Below are 19635 nucleotides of genomic sequence, written 5' to 3'. Positions count from 1 at the left end.
GTTCACAGAAACAATTCTGTTCTGAAGGATTGTTGAAAAAATAAATACAGTCATCCATCACTTAACTGTGGGACACATTCCAAGAAATGCATGGTTAGGTGATTTCATCGTCTTGTAAACATCACCAAGTGACTTACACAAACCTAGATGATAAAGCCCACTACACACCTAAGCTATGTGGTGTAGCCTATTGCTCCTAGGCTACAAACCTGTACAGTAGGTGATATGGTTTGGCTTTGTGTCCCCACCCGAATCTCATCTTGAATTGTAATCTCCAGAATCCCTACACGTCATGGGAGGGACCCAGTGGGAGGTAACTGAATCATGGGGGCACTTTCCCACACGCTGTTCTCATGATAGTGAGTGAGTTCTCATGATATCTGATGGTTTTATAAATGTCCAGCAGTTCCCCCGCTGGCACTCATTCTCTCTCCTGCTGCCCTGTGAAGAGGTGCCTTTTCTACAATTATAAGTTTCATGAGGCCTCCGTAGCCACGCATAACTGTGAGTCAATTAAATCTCTTTCCTTTATAAATTAACCAGTCTCGGGTAGTTCTTCGTAGTGGCATGAGAACTAACTAATACAGCATGTTACTCTACTGAATACTGTAGGTAACTGTAACACAATGGTAAGTATTTGTGTATCTAAACATAGAAAAGAAACAATATTATAATCTTATGGGACCAGCATCATGTGGATATATAGATGAACCACTGCATAGATATATGGATCCCATTGTTAACCAAACATCATTATGTGGCATGTGACTGTAATTTGATTTATTAAATTAAATGAGCCATACATTTTGGTAAGAACATAGATCAAAGTACTTAATAACCTATTGTATGGAAACGTTGTATTTTTTGTTTTTTTATAGATACAGAGTCTCGCCATGTTGCCCAGGCTGGCCTAGAACTCCTGGACTCGTTGATCCTTCCATCTCAGCCTCCCAAAGTGCTGGGATTACAGATGTGAGCCACCACACCCAGCTATATGGACACTTTCTATGAAACTTTTCTACCAAACTAGATCATGAAAACAAGGTTGCCAGCCCTATTAGGGCATCCCATGAAACTAGGATGCCAGCCCTATTAAGACCTTTTCAAAGGAAAAGCCATTGTTAATAGAGAGGTTAACACTGTCCTTCTGACCTGGGTAGGATACCGAAGGGGCAGGGAAGTGAGAGGACAAGACCACTGGGCATAACCAGAGACACATGGTTCCTGCCCCAGTCACAACCCCAGCCTCTCCAGGCCCTGGACCCTCATTCCCCATTCCCACTACACAACAAAAGCAATATAAATGACTTTGCGATAAGAGCCATAAAAAGAAAGTTAATTTATCAGTAATTTCACCTCCTGAGCCACAACTGAGTTATCTGAAGCAGCTGTGTCCATTCAACAATGTGACAAGAAGGCCAGAACTGACAAGATGGCTGTTTTATATCTATTTAAAAGGAAAGTGGAACCAAAAAAAAAAGGAGGGGGGAATATTTGACTTCTCTCCTATTATCCCTTTGGAAATGTCAGTACACATAGGATATAGGTCAACTGCATTCTTTTTAACTGGCGCACAGTATTCTACACTATGGACAAGACACCCTTTGTGTAACCTTTCCTCTACTGATTAGCATTTTGGTTGTTTGGATAACGCTGTATTGAGCATCCTTCTACCAATACCCTTCTGCACATGTGTATGTGCTTCTGGAGCAGCTTGCAGAAGTGGAATTGCTCAGTCAGGTTAGGTCTGGTTCTGATTTTACTCAGCATTTGCTGACTGCTTTCCAAAAATACTCTCCCCCTCACCCCCAGCTGGGCATGGTGGCTCACACCTGTAATTCCAGAACTTTGGGAGGCTGTGGCAGGCAGATCGCTTGAGGTCAGGAGTTCAAGACCAGCCTGGCTGTAGCAGGCAGATCGCTTGAGGTCAGAAGTTCGAGACCAGCCTGGCCAACAAAAATTGCTAGTATTATTGATTTTTAATTTTTACCAATCTAACAAGGCAAAACACGGGAGCTTATAACTTGCATTTCCTGGATCATCAGGAAAACTGAAGGTCTTTTCACAACTTTTTTTTTAAGAAATGGGGTCTCGCTCTGTTACCCAGGCTGGACCGCAGTGGTGCAATCATAGCTCACTGTAGCCTTGAACTCCTGGCCTCAAGCGATCCTCCCACCTCAGCCTTCTAAGTAGCTAGGACTACAGACTTGTACCACCATGCCTGGCTAATTTTTATATGTTTTGTAGAGACAGGGTCTCACTATGTTGCCCAGGCTGGTCTCAAACTCTTGACCTCAAGCAATCCTCCTGCCTCAGTCTCCCAAAGTGCTGGGATTACAGGCATGAGCCACTGTGCCTGGTCTCTTTTCAAATCTTAATGTCCATTTATATTTCTTCTGGACATTACCTGTTATCAGCCTTTTCTCCGTTTCCTATGGCTCTTCAGCCTTTTTTTTCTTATTGATTTGTAGGTGCTGCTCTTTATGGATTCCAAATATTATTACTTTGTTTAAACAAAGTTTCATAAATGGAGAGGAATACCATGTTTAAAGACTAGAAGACTCGGCTGGGTGCAGTGGCTTACGCCTCTAATCCCAGCACTTTGGGAGGCCAAGGCGGGCAGATCACGAGGTCAGGAGATCAAAACCATCCTGGCTAACACGGTGAAACTCCGTCTCTACTAAAAATACAAAAAATTAGCCAGGCGTGCTGGCGGGCACCTGTAGTCCCAGCTACTCAGGAGGCTGAGGCAGGAGAATGGCATGAACCTGGGAGGCAGAGCTTGCAGTGAGCCGAGATCGCACCACTGCACTCCAGCCTGGGCGACAGAGCAAGACTCTGTCTCAAAAAAAAGACTAGAAGACTCAACACAGTAAAAAAGTTAAATCTCTGCAAATTGAGTACAGGTTTAATGTAATTCCTATCAAATTCCCAGCATCATTTTTTGTAGACACAGACAGCTTTTTCTAAAATTTATACAGAAAGGCACAGGTCCTAGAACTGCTTAAAAACATGTCTAACAAAGGAGAATAAAGTGGGAGGAAATACTGTACCCAACATTAAGGCTTACTATAAAGCTACAGTGATCAAGATAGAGTGATAATGGCAGAGGGATAGGCACAAAGATGAATGAACAAAACAGAGCCCACAAACAGACCACACAAGTCTAACTAGTTTTTGACAAAGGTATAAAAATGGAGGCAAGACAGTGCTGGATCAACAAGACATCTATAGAAGCAAAGAAAATGAACCTCAGCCTAAAGGAGGGTAGATAAAATCAATGTCAATATCCTGGTTGGGATATTATCTGTGGTTCTGCAAGATGCTTCCATGTTAGGAGAAACCGGGTGAGGGGTACACAGCATCTCACTGTATTATTTCTTACAATTGCATGTGACATATAGTAACCTCAATACAAAATTCAATTTAAAATATTACAAATATTTTTTCCTAGCCTAACTTTTTTCTTCTGAATTTGTTTATGGTATATAGGGTTAATTTTTATCTAGTCAAAATATATCCCCTGGATTTATTTAATATTTTATATTTCACAATTTTCTCAAAGTTGCTAAAATGAGCCGATAGGATGTCTATTTTAAACTCTCTTTATACTAAATAATTTTTTTTGTAATAAAAAGCCTTTTTGTTTTCTTTCTTCCTTTTTCTTTCAGTTTCTGCTTTGCTAAATAAAAGCTTCTTTTTTGGGCCACCCACGGTGGCTCATGCCTGTAATCCCAGCACTTTGGGAGGCCAAGGTAGGCAGATTACTTGAGCTCAGGAGTTCGAGACCAGCCTTGGCAACATGGCAAAACCCTGTCTCCACAAAAAAATACAAAAATTTGCCAAGCGTACTTGTGTGCACCTATAGTCCCAGCTACTCAGGAGGCTAGGATGGGAGGATTGCTTGAGTCTGGGAGGTTGAGGCTGCAGTAAGCCATGATCACACCACTACACTCCAGCCTGGGCAACAGAGAGAGACCCTATCTCAAAAAATAAAAATAAAAAATACTTTTTTTTTGAGACGGAGTCTCGCTCTGGCTCCCAGGCTGGAGTGCAGTGGTGCAATCTCAGCTCACTGCAACCTCCACCCTCCCGAGTAGCGTGATTACAGGCTCCCACCACCACGCATAGCTAATTTTTGTATTTTTAGTAGAGATGGCGTCTCACCATGTTGGCCAGGCTGGTCTCAAACTCCTCTTCTGACCTCAAGTGATCCACCACTTCGGCCTCCCAAAGTGCTGGGATTACAGATGTGAGCCACCATGCCCAGCTGGTAAAAAAATATTTTTTTTCTTTCTTTCTTTCTTTCTTTTGTAAAGTTATGGGATACATGTGCTGAACGTGCAGGTTTGTTAACATAGGTATACATGTGCTATGGTGGTTTGCTGTACCTATCAACCTGTCATCTAGGTTTTAAGCCCCGTATGCATTAGGTATTTGTCCTAATGCTCTCCCTCCCTTTTCCCCCCACTCCCTGACAGGCCCCAGTGTGTGAAGTTCCCCTCTCTGTGTCCATGTGTTCTCATTGTTCAACTCCCACTTATGAGTGAGAACATGCGGTGTCTGGTTTTCTGTTCCTATGTTAGTTTGCTGAGGATGATGGTTTCCAGCTTCATCCATGTCCCTCCAAAGAATATAAACTCATTCTTAAAAAAATATATTTTTTGATTAACCATAATAAACTCTATAAAAGACAACATTTAAAAAATTAAACAAACCTGAGCATGACATTAAAAGATATGGTTAAGTAATCTCAATTTCAAGCTTAAGTTGATATGACAAAAGAGAAATTAAACATCATGAATATAATGGAAAGGGCACATGTACTTGTAGCTGTTCATAAAGGGAGGGAGGAAAGAGTCTGCAAATCGAGGAGAATGGGAGAGTCCCCTTCCACAGGTCAGCCTGGGCACTCATGGTGGGGAGCAACAGGGCCAAAGGTGCAAACCAGTGCTGGGCACTGCTTTTGACGAAGTTTGTTAGCACCTGACTCAGGCCTGCATCCATCAGACTACGTCCCAGAAAGAAAAGATGTCTGTTTCACTTTTCTAAAACTTTCTTGAGGAGTATACAAAAAGTATTAGTTTTGAAATTATAAATTCTTCTTAAGAAAGCAGCCATGCACATTTGAGATCTCTGCTTACGCTTTTTATTTTTTTTAAGAATTCATTTAGATATCTTAGAACTACAGACAATAAAGTTCATTTTCAATTCCTAAAATGTGCCAGATGCCATTCTTTCTACAGAGTGCACAAATGTGCCACCTTTCTACAGAGAGGTAAGTGACCTGTCCAAAGCTGTCAGATGCCACACCCAAGCCTGGGGCATCAGAGGGCTGCTTCTCTAAGTGCAAGGCTCACTCTGCACCACAGTCACACCAACTGCTAATCAGTGTCCCACCCCTACATAAGTGGGTAAGGCTGCTTGTACCAAAACTTTCTTCTTTGATGCTAACATGGGGAGTGTTAATAAAGACTGACTCTGTGAAACAGATAAACATTTATATGTCAGTCATGTTTAACCAGTAGAATAGGAAAAAGTAAAGTCAGAGATCTTCCTCTTCCTACAACTTACTAACCAAGTTACCTGTGTGTTTACATGGGGTTGCACTCGAATGACAAACCATTAACAGACATTGAGAAATGAAACTGGCTAGCACAATGACTTCATCTCAGAAAAGAACATCAAAGTTCATCCACATTTTCATCTATTAATATCTATGGCAAAGACATAAAGCATCACAAACATTTAATTATTAGAAATTAAGTACAAATATCATGAGGCTGAGGCAGGAGAATGGCATGAACCTGGGAGGCGGAGCTTGCAGTGAGCCGAGATGGCGCCACTGCACTCCAGCATGGGCGACAGAGCGAGACTCTGTCTCAAAAAAAAAAAAAAGAAATTAAGTATAAATAGAAGAGACACTAGCTATAGCTTGGTATTCAGACCTATAGCTAAATCTTTTTAAAACAACAACAACAACACACAGGGGTGGGGGAAACACACACACACACACACACACACACACATCTCAGACTCTTATGCCCTCTGCCTAGAATGTTCTTCCCCCAGATACCTACACAGAAAGGGGCTTAATAAATACTTTTTATAGACAGAAATAATGCTTCACAAGCAAACCTATTTAGTATCACAGAGCCTTGCCACTTCTCTCTCCCACTGTGGTAGCCAGCCTCCAAGACGTGCCCCAAGTATCCTCGCCTCCTGGTATTCAGGCCCTGTGTACTCCCCTCTAATACTGAGTAAGGCTGACCTCTGTAACCAATAGAATATTGTGGAAATGTGTGTGTGATTTGCAAGGCGAGGCCCTGAAGGACGCTGTAGCCTCCACCTTGAACTGCTCACTCAGCACCATGTCACAAGCCACGTCAAGCAGGCCTATGGGGAGGCCCACGTGGAGAAGAACTGAACCTCCTGCCAACTGCCCAGAAAGCCTCTCCTGAATTCCTGGCTCACAGAAACTACATGAGATACTATATGTTATTGTTTTAAGCCACTAAGCTTGAGGTAATCTGTTACACAGTGATAGATGACTAATAGACATATCTGTATTGCTTTCTAAGATTCCAAGCACTCAATAGACAATAAGTGCTTACTGACTTGAATTAAGGCAGTGGTGAGAATTATTTTCTGCTGAGCGATCTGGACTCCCTCATTCTGCTCCTTTTGTTGGCCAAGCCCACATTTGGGCAACCCAATTAGCTAAGGTTAGAGGTGCTATCTCTGGCCAAGAGAAATGGAAAGATTGCAGAAAAGTGATGGTCTGAGTTTTAGACCATTTTTATCTCCAAAGTCTCCAAAATTACTAGAGGTTCTTTGTCTATTTTCTAATAAATAAGAAGGACTATTATCCTTTCCCCTTGTTTTTTTTCAGCATGTTGCCAACAGAGTAGTAATGCAAAAATAGTAATGCATAAACTACAGAAGGCCCAGTGCTAGGTTACCTGTTAATCGGCAAAGTAGGCACTCTCAGCGCATCCTGCTCATTTGTTGAGTAAGGGGTCCCTGTGACCAAAGAAAGACCACACATAGGTGATGGGATGTGCAAACTGGAACCTGAGAACGGCTTTTCCTTTACTTATAATAGTATTGCCTTTGACAAAATTCAAAGAAGATCTGTGGATTAGTGTTGTATCAATGTTAATTTCCTGGTTTAGATCATTATATTATAGTTACAAAAAAAACAACCATTAAGGAAAGTTGAATAAAGGTATAAAGGTGATCTGCATCCTATTTTTGCAACTTTTTTTGTATGACAAATTATTTCAAAATTAAAAAGTTTAAAAACTAGAATTTATTTAAAGTAACAACAAAAAAGAATATCGCCATTAAAATTTAAATGACACTAAGCCCATTTACTGAAAGGCTCTGATGCCGGTTTTCCAGGATGCACTTGGAGAGGCTGTTCTGCCACGACCACGACTAAGGAAGGTACTGAGACACGTGTGGAGTCTAAGCTTGATTTCAAACCTCCAATTCCCTGGTAAACAAAAGACTTCAAGTGAATGGGGTGTGGTGTTAGCTATGTGAGGGCTGCAGGGACAAGAGCTGTCAAATCTACAATGGCACCTTCTCTGACAACCAGAGGAGCGAGGCAGACATAGTGCTCCCCCAGCATCCACGTGCTCCTTCGTGTTACCTGCCAGCCTCCCAAGAACTGAATGGGAACATGAGCAGAGGTGATGTGTAAGAGTCAGTGAGGTGACTCCAGATCCCTGTTCCTCTGTCACCAGGTGGTGACACAAGCTAATGGAGACTGGATTCCTGAGTCAACAGATGGAGTAGACTCTTGCCAAACCGTGTAGTACTTTAGCAAAATTCACTTTTATTGTGTTAAGCCATAGAGATTTCTGAGTCTGTGTGCTGTGACAACTAGCATTTCTTAAGATAATCCCTATAAAGACAGTTCCATTTAGAGAATAATTAACCTAGAACTAAGAAAAAAGCCAAAGTGCTAAAAATTATCAAGTCACAATAAAATATTTGTAGAGAAGAAAGAAAATATCCAAGCCTTCTTTATTTCTAGATGTTTCCTCCATTTTCCTACAAAGAAAACAGAAGTAAGCAAATATTTACATAGAAAAATACTGCCACACTGCCTGTGTTAGGGAAAAAAAAGAAAACAAATGAGGCCAGGTGTGGTGGCTCACACCTGTAATCCCAGCACTTTGGAAGGCTGAGACAGGTGCACCATCTGAGGTCAGGAGTTCAAGACCAGCCTGGCCAACATGGTGAAACCCCGTCTCTACTAAAAACATAAAAAATTAGCTGGGTGTGGTGGCGCATGCCTGTAATCCCAGCTACTCGGGAGGCTGAGGCTGGAGAATCACTTGAACCTGGGAGGCGGAGATTGCAGTGAGCCAGATCACACCATTGCACTCCAGTCTGGGCAACAAGAGTGAAACTCCCTCTCAAAAAAAAAGTAAAAGGAAAAAAAGAAAAAGAAAACAAATGAAATGCCCATCAATTAGGAAAAGAATATGGCCATTCAATGAAATACCCTCTGGGGACACCCAGGTATTGCCCCTGACATGATGTGTGCTGCACCCACAATGCTTCCCTCCAGCATGGCTCTCAATTGTCCATGCTTACAGCCCTGCCATGCCACAGGGACGCCCATGCACTTTCTGTGATGGCTGATAATTGCTGATACAAGATGACAGGTGCATGGTGGTCCATTATACTACCCCCTCTACTTATGTGAGTTTGGAGTTTTCTATAATACAAAGTTTTAAAAGTAAGTATTTCAGAAAAAAAATTGCCATAATTAAAACAGACTTACCCTTGCAACAAACAGAAATTATCACTCTCACTAAAAGAAGCAAGAAAACTAACTCATACAGATAAAGCAACTGGCCTAGTACATCACTGGTCAGAATGGGTTGCTAACAGATTAACTCATTAGTCTGCTATAATCATTCACATAAATTCAGTAGTAATCGAAGCTATCTGTATCTGGATTAATTGAAGAGAGTTCATAACCTTCTCTGAAAAACAAAGATACTAAATTGGAAGCATTCCCACCAGACCTCATTTCCTAGGCTGTATTACAGATCCTAAAATTATGGGTTCTTGTTTTGTTGTTACTGAAATTAAGTTTAAGTGTTATATCATAACATAGCTAAACATTCTAATAACCAAAAACACTCTTTGAAATAACTTTATTCCAAACTACAGATTAAAATGAAATACATAAGCATGATTCATAAGCATTTATTAATTTTCTGAATCATGATTACTTTCTAAAATAATGTAATCTCACTTTAAAAGCACTGTTAATATTGATTGATGCTTTTAAAGACGAAGGGTTTTTTAGCAATGTAAGAGACTTTTATTCCCGTATGTATAAAACCAAAGCCTCCCTTACCAACTTAACCTTTTATTCAACAGATTTTTTTTTTTTAATGAGCTTTCTCAGGTTGAATAGATTATTTTTCTCAGCCCATCAAATATAGAGAATGTTTCTGACAGAGAAAAATACAGGTTCTGGAGATGAGCCAGTGTGACTCCCAGAGCTCTGGCCTGGAGAAACACAGCAGAATGGGTAAGCACTGAACAATGGCTACACAGGTACTGAGAGACTCTCCTTAACACCATCCAAGCTTTGGGGACAGAGTCCACAGATAGACCTGTAAACCCCTGCAACTACACTGAACTGAGCTGGCCTTCGAAGAACAAATGGCAAGGACTTGAATACTTTCCAGAGCAGCTCACTCCTGGAGGACCCAGTGCCACTGCATTAGTCCATTTTCATACTGCTACGAAGAAATACTCAAGACCAGGTAATTTCTTTTTAAAAAAGAGGTTTAATGGACTCATAGTTCCACATGGCTAGGGAGGCCTCACAATCATGGCAGAAGTGGAAGGAACAAAGGCACATCTCACATGGTGGCAGGCAAGACAACATGTGCAGGGGAATTGCCCTTTATAAAACCATCAGATCTCCTAAGACTTGTTCACTATCATGAGAACAGCACAGGAAAACCCTCCCACTGGGTCTCTCCCACAACATGGGAAGATTATGGGAGCTATCATACAATTCAAGATGAGATTTGGGTGGGGACACAGCCAAAACATATCAGCCACCCACTGGTCTGAGAAATTCCGGAGCTTTATTTGTTTAAACAGACCATATTATAAATTGGAAAGAAATCATATTTAACGAAGTTCAGTCAGAAAAAAATGTAAAGCAGTGCGGCCTGAAAGACTGTTTTCTATTGGGGCCCAGCTCTCTCACTTAGCCATGTCACATGACCTTGAACAAGTCATTTGAGGCCATCCCCATGCCCCTCCCCTCTCATGATGGCTGTGAGGGTCATGTGCATGGATTTGAAACTTTAAAACTGTTTGTTCTCAAATGTGTTTTTATTAACAATGATGCTCTGTTATTATAATCCTCCTTCACATATAACAATTTCATTTTTCAAAAGCAAGGTTTACTTTTGGAATTATACATTTCCAAAACAACAGCTTTCTAACATTTCATTTTTAACTAGTAAATAAACTTTTGGAAAGAATGCCAGAGCTACTATCCAAAGACAGATGTCTGATTAGAAGTTTATGAATTAACCACTGTCTAATTGTTAAACAAGTATGCTATTTGTCTGTTTAGATCATACACCTTTCACAGTAATTATAAGCCACTAATAAGTAAAAATTATTTGAATTTCATAAGCTTACTTTAATTTTTAGAGTATTCTTATTTCACACTCAAAAATCAACATATTACTTTCATATATTAGCATACTTTAGACTAATATTTGAGTTCAAAGACAGCTAATTTATGAGTCTGTTTGTTTGTCCTGAGACAGAGTCTCACTCTGTCACCCAGGCTGGAGTTTGGTGGTACGATCTTGGCTCACTGCAGCCTCGACCTCCCACGCTCAGATGATCCTCCCACTGCAGCCTCCCAAGCAGCTGAGATTATAGGCATACGCCATAATACCCAGCTAATTTTTTGTAGAGACAGGGTTTCACCATGTTGCCCAGGCTCTTCTCAAACTCCTGGGCTCAAGCAATATGCCCACCTCAGCTTCCCAAAGTGCTGGAATCACAGGCATGAGCCACTGTGCCTGGCCTGTTCTTTAATTAATTAATTAATTAAGTCAATGCCATGTGGCCACAACCCACCTGCTAAAAGCCCCAAGCTGCAGCTGGGTGATCCCTTTTTGCTTCAGGAAGTCTCAGACACACTGGCAAAAATTCTGTTTCTTAAGCAAGTCAGCCAACAACTGCTCTTGAACAACTCTCTCCTCTATTCCCCAGTGCCATTTAGTCCCTAAACAGACATGAAAGCATCCATCATTCTGTTCTAAATTCAGCAAAAATCCACAATTTATCATACTATTTTTAGTCCCACCCCATATCTGCATAGAGTTTTGCAGTCTACAAAGCATTTTTCCTATTGTGTCTCCCTTTCTACTGCTTCATACTGATGGAAATTCGGATGCTACTCCTGATATCCAAAACAGGTCTACAAGCTGGAGTTGAGAGTGCTTCATCAAAAATGAGACCAAAGTGCTCCAGTGGGATGGAAATGTCAAAGCTAGTAGAGTCCGCTTATGTGTGCCAGCCCCCTAAGACTACACAGGACAAGGCAGCCCAGGTAGAGACCCACTGCTCAAAAGTGGAGCTAGGAGTGTTACCCGTGTATCCCTGAAAGGGTCCTTTGGTCCTCTGAGGCCCTCCAGGCTGCACCTGCCTTGGTCTAAAAGCTGGATGGGCCCCTCCAGACTCAGCCTGCCAGCTCCTGAATAGGAGCCAAGTACGCACCAGAAAGTAAAAATGTTGTCCAAGATTGTGACTGACTTTTAATCCTAGGAGTTACTCTACCTTATTAAAGATTGTAAACTGAATAAAACCAAAATGGCATTTTTCTTTTATTGCTTTAGAAAATATTTTTATAGCTATTATTTTCCAGCTAATATTTATTGGGAATTCCCCCAAATGCCTAGAAGTGCACTTAATTTCAAGGAAGGGGTATATAAGTTTATGCAAAGACTCAAATCCAGACACTTCTCAGTGCCTGCATGCTGCCCCCTGGGCCCGCCCTATGTCAGCCCCAACCACTGCAGACAGTTCCACGTTAGCTTCAGTTCAGGTGACAGTCAGTACTCCTCACCAGGCACTGCAGGTCTTTTTGCCATGAGGCCTTCTCAGAAGCCATGGAAGCCTGCTGGCCTGCTTGAACTGCCAATGGGGACAGGAACCAGTGGCTAACGGCCCTACCTCTCATCCTCTGGACACATACCCTCGAAAGCATTCTGTACACTTTAAATAAGTGGGCTGGTTTGAAAGACCCCAGATCTACCTCCATCCCTGCTCAGCTACAAGAATCTGGCAAGCCCTATGCCCTAATCTTTTGGGGCAGTGTTCTTAGCCTAGATCTTGGACTTTTGGCATCCCAAAGGATGCCAGAGCCTACTAAAACCACAGTTCTCAATCTTAGCTACAGTTTAGAATCACCTGGAGAGCTTTGAAAAGTCTTGATGCTCAGACCACTCTCCAGAAAAATTTCACTGAACCGTTTTGGGGAGGGGCCCAAGCTGCACAGGGCTCAGCCTATGCTGGGACCTGAAAGTTCTAACGCTGGCCAGGAGCAAGATGCAGTGACAGAACTCTCAAAGGGGGCAGTCATGAGAGCGTTAAGACAAATCCTCTCTTCATCAGAATATACTGGAGGCAAAGGAGCCACAGAAAGACAGCTAGGCAGATTATGTACCAACAATTTTTAAAACTACCAGCTGTTGGCTGGGAGCGGTGGCTCACGCCTATAATCCCAGCACTTTGGGAGGCGGAGACGGGCAGATTGCCTGAGGTCGGGAGTTCAAGACCAGCCTGCCCAACATAGTGAAACCCCTCTCTACTAAAAATACAAAAATTAGCTCAGTGTGGTGGCATATGCCTATAATCCCAGCTACTCTGGAAGCTGAGGCAGGAGAATCACTTGAACCCGGGAGGCAGAGGTTGCAGTGAGCCAAGATCACACCACTGTACTCTAGCCGGCATAACAGAGTGAGACTCCATCTAAAAACAAACAAACAAACAAAAACTAACCAGCTGTTGTAACAGCTTTTTTGAAAATCCACCTCTTGCCACTGCTCTGAAATGGTATCCTTTATTATATTCTCAACTTCCCATAAATAATCAGGTTCTCTTTCAGGTCTTTCATCTAGTCTGTTAATAGGTTTCTCTCCTGCTCTGCCAGCACCATCTGTTGCATTACTAGAGCGCTGTAACACATTTTTATATTTAGGAAGGCCAGTACCCTCTGTGAGATTTTTTAAAATTACATTTATCTTTTTAATTCCACTGGAATTTATTCTAAGGTATGGGATAAAGGATCTAAAATCATTAATTTTCCATAATTGCAACCAGTTGCCCAATTACTACCTGCTAAGAAATCCTCCATCTGCCTTTAGTTTGTAATGCCTGCTTTATCCCATGTTACAACCATACACAGCAAATAGCACATAGTCAATTCTGAGCTGCCTCTTGCTTTCCCATAATTGGTCTAAGATCCCTGCCCTTGGGGAACTTATATTTTGGCAGGGAAAAGAGACAATAAATGTAAAAAGTAAATAACCAATAGATACAGTGACAATATTTTAAAAGATAAGTCTGACAAAGGAAATCAGAAGTGGAGCAGCATGGGGCACTGGGGGTTCAATGCAGAGCAGCTGCAGCATGAAGTAGGGTGATCAGCGTGCAGGCCAGGAGTACAGAGCAGGAGGGCAGATTTCATCATGGAGAAGGATGGCCAGGATGTGGGCAGGGAGGACGGGGCCGTGATAGGCTGCAACATGACAGGGTGACAGGGCTGATTTCACAGGCAAGTGACCTGAGCAAGCACACAGGGCCTCGCACTCAACTGTTCTGCACTTAGTTAAATACTCTGCTATAGCCATGTAGAAACTGTTAACAATTTTACCTGTTTTGTTTTTGTGTTCGTTTTTGTTTTGAGACAGGGTCTTGCTCTGTCACCCAGACTGGAGTTCAGTGGTGCAGTCTCAGCTCACTGCAGCCTTGACCTCCTGGGCCCAAGCAATCCTCCCAACTCAGCCTCCTGAGTAGCAGGGACTACAGACATGCACCACCACAGTGGGCTAGGTTTTTTGTGTGTTGTTTTGTTTAAATTTTGTAAAGATAACGTCTCCCTGTGTTGCCCAGCCTAGTCTCAAACTCCTGGGCTCAAGCAATCCACCTGCCTCCACCTCCCAAAGTGCTGGAATTACAGGCGTGAGCCACTGCATCCAGCCCAATTTTACCTTCGAATGTGTGTTTTGTAGGTGAAGTCCAACAGGACTGTGGCGCATGAGCATGAGCAGAGGTGATACACACAATATGGAGGTCTGACACCTTTCTCTGCTGCCTTCTGAGCACAGCACTTGGGATTCCATGAGCACAGCGCTGGGTGGGCCCACAACGCATGGGGGTTCAGCGACACTCAACTCACATTTACAGTAAGCGTGTTACTTCTACAACTGAGTAAGGGGGTGTTGAAAGCCCCAAGAGCTCACACTTTCCATCTGAACCAGAACTTGCCTTGAACACAGAAAGAGCAATGGTGTTCTAAGAAAGATGAATGGCTTTGGGAGGCCAAGGCGGGCGGATCACGAGGTCAGGAGATTGAGACCATCCTGGCTAACACAGTGAAACCCCATCTCTACTAAAAATACAAAAATTAGCCAGGCTTGGTGGCAGGCACCTGTAGTGCCAGCTACTCGGGAGGCTGAGGCAGGAGAATGGCGTGAACCCGGGAGGCGGAGGTTGCAGTGAGTGGAGATCGCGCCACTGCACTCCATCCTGGGCGACAGAGCAAGACTCCAACTCAAAAAAAAAAAAAAAAAGAAAGAAAGAAAGATGAATGGCTGAGAAAGCCCATCAGATTCTTTCTCGCTCGAGTCTTGTCTTGTGTTAGCCACCACTTCCCCTGGACATGCTGACTCAGAAAGCAAACAAGGCGACCCACGGCTCCCCGACCTGACAGTCCCTCCTGACTCATCAGTGAACTGAACAAGACAGTGGTGGCAGGACATGTGTGAGACAAAAAGAAGGAATATGTTAGTTCCCACTGTTCTGGTAAGAATGAAATTCATATGATGTAGGAGCTACAAAATACAAACTGTGTAATTCTGGTCATTCCACATACAAGTTAAATTTGCTTTTTTTTTTTTTTTTTTTTTTTTTTTTGAGATGGAGTCTTTCTCTGTTGCCCAGGCTGGAGTGCAGTGGCGCGATCTCAGCTCACTGCAAGCTCTGCCTCCCGGGTTCACATCATTCTCCCGCCTCAGCCTCCCGAGTAGCTGGGACTACAAGCCCCTGCCACCACACCCGGCTAATTTTTTGTATTTTTAGTAGAGACGAGGTTTCACCGTGTTAGCCAGAATGGTCTCGATCTCCTGACCTCGTGATCCGCCCGCCTCGGCCTTAAATTTTCATTTAAAACTGGCACTGCACAATATAAATGGTAAAATTCACGCTAATAATCTAAATTTTTTATTTGTCCTTGGTTATAATGACTTAAAATAGAAAATAGAAGCACCATGACAAGTGGAGGAGGAAGAGAGAGAGATGAAAGAAGAGAAAATGCTTTGCCTTTTAGTGCCTTTAAAAGTACTTTTCTACCGCTTTTTGAACAAGGAGTCTGGCATTTTTCATTTTACACTGAGACCTGAAAATGCTCTAATTCAGCCTATGGATGACCTAGGAAAAAGGTCCCCAAGCAAGGCACTGGGCACTCTCTTGTCATCCTGGTCCCTCGCTGTACATCCCAGATCATTGCTCCCAAACTCAGCTGCAGATGCAACCATCTCTGGTCCCATCCCCAGAGAATCTGGTGTCATTGGCTTGGGGTACAGCCTATGCACTGGGAATTTTCACAGCAACTCAGGTGATTCTAATGCACATTCAAGGTTGAAAACCAGTGGCTTAGGTCAAAGCTACCAAGTACTAAGCACACCTGCCCACCAACAGCCACAGATCCTGCAGTTGGCCTCCCAGCAAGGCCTCCCATGGTATCAGAGAAGACTGCACCAGCTTCCTATACCCGTGACCTGCTCCTTTATCTATAATATGAGCCAACAATGAAGGGCCACTGGCTATTTGAGGGAGATTATCAGCACCAAAGAGAAGGGATCAGGTGAACAAAGAGAACAACTGGTCCTGCAGGGCCAACAGTGATTCAGGGAACAGAAGAGATCTTTTCAAAGCCCTGCTCCTGATGTGGGCCCCATCTAGGTTGATGACACCACTCTCCCCTGGCCCCTGCCCATCTGTTCCTGCTCTGTTCCTCTCTACCCTGGCCCAGTGCAGCAGTTCTCACCTTTCAGGTCTTTCTGCCTCCTTTACCTTGCCCAGTCCAATCTATCTGCCATCCTGCTACAAGAGGGTCACAGCTGAGGACTACTTCTGACCTTCCCCTCACTGCAAATCCCTCCTCAGTGGCTGCCCACTGCCCACCGCCAAAGAACAAAGGTACAGGCTCCTTACCAGGACACAGCATTGCCACATCTGGCTGCCTCTCCATCCTCATCATCCTCCCCACCCCCTGCCTTCTTGCCCCATCAGACTCACCTGCTTTCATTCCCCAGGAGGTTCAAGCCTCCATGCTCGTGTCCTGATCTTCTGGGCATGCACCACCCTTACCCCAAGCTTTCAGACCCAGCTGCCTCTTCCTCAACCTTCGAGATGCAACTAAGACATCTGTTCTGTGCTCAGGGACACCTATTCTGACGACCAAGCCCCCACCAAACCTCCCTGTATTCCACTCACTCAGCACCAGGCAAATAACATCCTCTCGGAACTGCCCCAATGTGACTTCCATCTCACTAAGGGACAAGCTCTTGAAGAAAAAAACCATGGCTTATCACTCTTTCTAGCACCCACCACACAGAAATCTGGCACATGAAAAGTAGTTAATAAATATTTATTTAAAAGGAACCAAATGGAGGCAACCACCCCAATTTCTATATGTAAAGTTAAGGGTCAAGTATAGAAATGAGCCTCTCACTCAAAGCCAATGAAAACACCAATACGTTTTGGAAAATAGATATTCGCGATGAAAATTAAGTTATTTGCATTTGTTATTTCTGAAATACTTGGCCTTTGAGACTTTCAGCTTGATTGATTAGAAGAGCAGAGAAAGTTGGAATTCCTTTCCCCCATTGTCAGAGCTTTACTTTGTTCTGCTGAGCTCAAGTTAAAGCCAAATATAAGTGGTTCATCTCAGAAGGTCAGGGCTGATGAGCCTGAAATGCAATGGGGTCCATATGGCTCATTAACATGCATGCCCTCCTCTGTCGACATCTGATTTCCATCAGCATACAAAGACTGATGCCTGCAAAGTTCCTAAGGGTCCCCAGTGGAGATTTCAAAACCATGTTGGGTTGTGGGTTTTTTCTGGAGAATAAAGTCTAAGGAAAAACACTGTCAACAGAGACAGCCAATGAGGGCACATGAGGAAGGCAGACCTATGAATGGCCAACTGTCAACACCACAGAGTCACCGGTTTCTAGCACCAGAAAGGCCCCATAGGATCACCTGGCCCAACCCTCTAACCTGACACACGAAAACACCAAATCCGAGAGGCTCTGTGATGTGACCAAAGTCACTTAGTAGGAGTCCTGCCAGAATTCCCAGGCACCCAACTCCCAGACCTGCTTTAGGCTACTCCTCTTTTCCTTCCTTTAGTTCCTCAAGGGTTTTCATGAGGAAAAATAAAGGACAAAACTACACTCAGCATCATTTGTATTGCCCCAGCCTTTAACAGAGAGACAGATGGGGTGAATGGTAGATTCAGGACTACAGGAAGCCCAGTGACCCCCTTGAGATGCGGCCCACAAGCTCCATGGGAAGGTGTGTGCACAGCAGCAGGCATCTGCACAAGGAGAGCCCCTTTCCTTACAAACCCATGAGGACATTCTTCCATGATGGGCATTTCAGCCACCTACAGAACAAATGCCAGACCAAAGCCAGCTGCCAACTCATCACAGGCGTTGACAGCCACAAAGACGGGGTACATAGTGAAGGTGTGCCATGCCTGCCAGTGCCTTGTACCTGTCCAGTGAGGCCTCGCTTCTGCTTTGGTCTCTCCCAGGGCCTTGGACACAAATGTGAGGTAGACGCCTAACAACAGGCCTCCACTATCTGCAGCAGCAATCCAAGGCCTTGGATGACCTCATTTCAAATGCCAAGCATTCTACATCTCTAGGAAGGATGAAGGAAAAAATACCCTCGGAATTACTATTTATACACTATGCCCAGAATCTTAAACTGATGACTGAAACATGTCCACTCTGCCATATGCTAAAATACTGACATTTCATTTTTAGCGCCTTTAATATATAGTCCTTAAAACATTATGAAAAAGGAACCCATCAAAGCCCCAAACTGACTCCCGGTTGTGGTTCCTGTTGCTGCTGTTATTTTTCAGGCTGAAGGCCACAGACCTTTTATCCTTACCCATAACCCAGGTACCAAAACATAAAAATGAATGCCACATTTCTGCAAAACACCATTTCAGCCAGGAATAGGATTCCAATGTAGTGTAAATGTTAAGAAACCTCTGTGGTTCCTTTGTATAGTATTCCACTATTAACAGGCAAACCTGGGAATTCTAGGAATGCAATTAAGCATTAAAAACAAAAACACCCAACAACAGGCACACAGAGACTTCATTTTAGGTATTGAGGCCACACCTCCAAAGCTTGCAGGAGCTGGTATCTAAGTCTATCTCATTTTTCCAGAACTGGTAGGAAGACACAACAGGCCACATGCCTCTGCTTCTGGTCCGGGCACTGCAATCTAGAGTTACACACAGATTTCTCCCTGCAGGTATGTAAATTAGGAGACCAGTTCCTCCTTGTTTCCATTTCTGCAGGTGAAAATTAGATGCTTCAATAAAACTCCTGATGCTGCACTCCTCTCCAAGTCCTGAATTTCTCTCTCTCTCTCTCTCTCATCTATCTACCTATCTTTATAGAACTCCATGTACCACAGGTGATTGATTGACTGATTCATTGATCGGTTGATTTACAGACAAGTTCTCACTTTGTTGCCCAAGCTGGAGTCCAGACACACGATCATGGCTCACTGTGGCCTCAACCCCCTGGGTTCAAGCGATTCTTCGCCTCAGCCTTCCGACTGGCTGGGACTACACACGTGCACCACCACATTCTGCTAATTTTTTTTTATTATTATTTGTAGAGATGGAGTCTTGCTATGTTGCACAGGCAGGTCTCAAACTCCTGGGCTCATGCGATGTTCCTGCCTTGGGCTCCCAAAGTCTTGGGATTATAGATGTGAGCCACTGCGCCTGGCCCCATACTCCACGGTTGAATAAAGTAAGCTGAGCTCTGACCTGATTCCTTTCCTCCTCCTTCCCTTGATTTGCCTAATGTCACACCTCAGTATGGAACTGATTTATCTCAAATCTATCCTGGGTACTGAAATAGACTTGGAATGAATTCCTGAATGGATGTCTCATCTCACCTGATGCCAAGTAAAGGAGCCAAGATGAGAAATGAATCTACACAGGTTCCAAGCAACTCTTTCAGGTCTATTATTCTTAACCTTTGATGATTCCTCCTCCTGTTTCATTTTATTAAATTCTATTAA

At 43.4% G+C, this 19635-nt stretch overlaps 1 protein-coding gene across 1 annotated transcript in view; it reads right to left on the bottom strand.

Annotated features, from left to right (window-relative positions):
• The window catches only part of DTD1 (D-aminoacyl-tRNA deacylase 1), a 171087-nt gene that overhangs the window by 100114 nt on the left and 51338 nt on the right, over positions 1-19635 (bottom strand). The window lies entirely within an intron of this gene.

Source organism: Pan paniscus, chromosome 21 (genome assembly GCF_029289425.2).
Source record: "Pan paniscus chromosome 21, NHGRI_mPanPan1-v2.0_pri, whole genome shotgun sequence".
NCBI lineage: Eukaryota > Metazoa > Chordata > Mammalia > Primates > Hominidae > Pan > Pan paniscus.
Note: the sequence above shows the minus strand (reverse complement) of the source record. Positions and strands in the feature narration are given on the sequence as shown.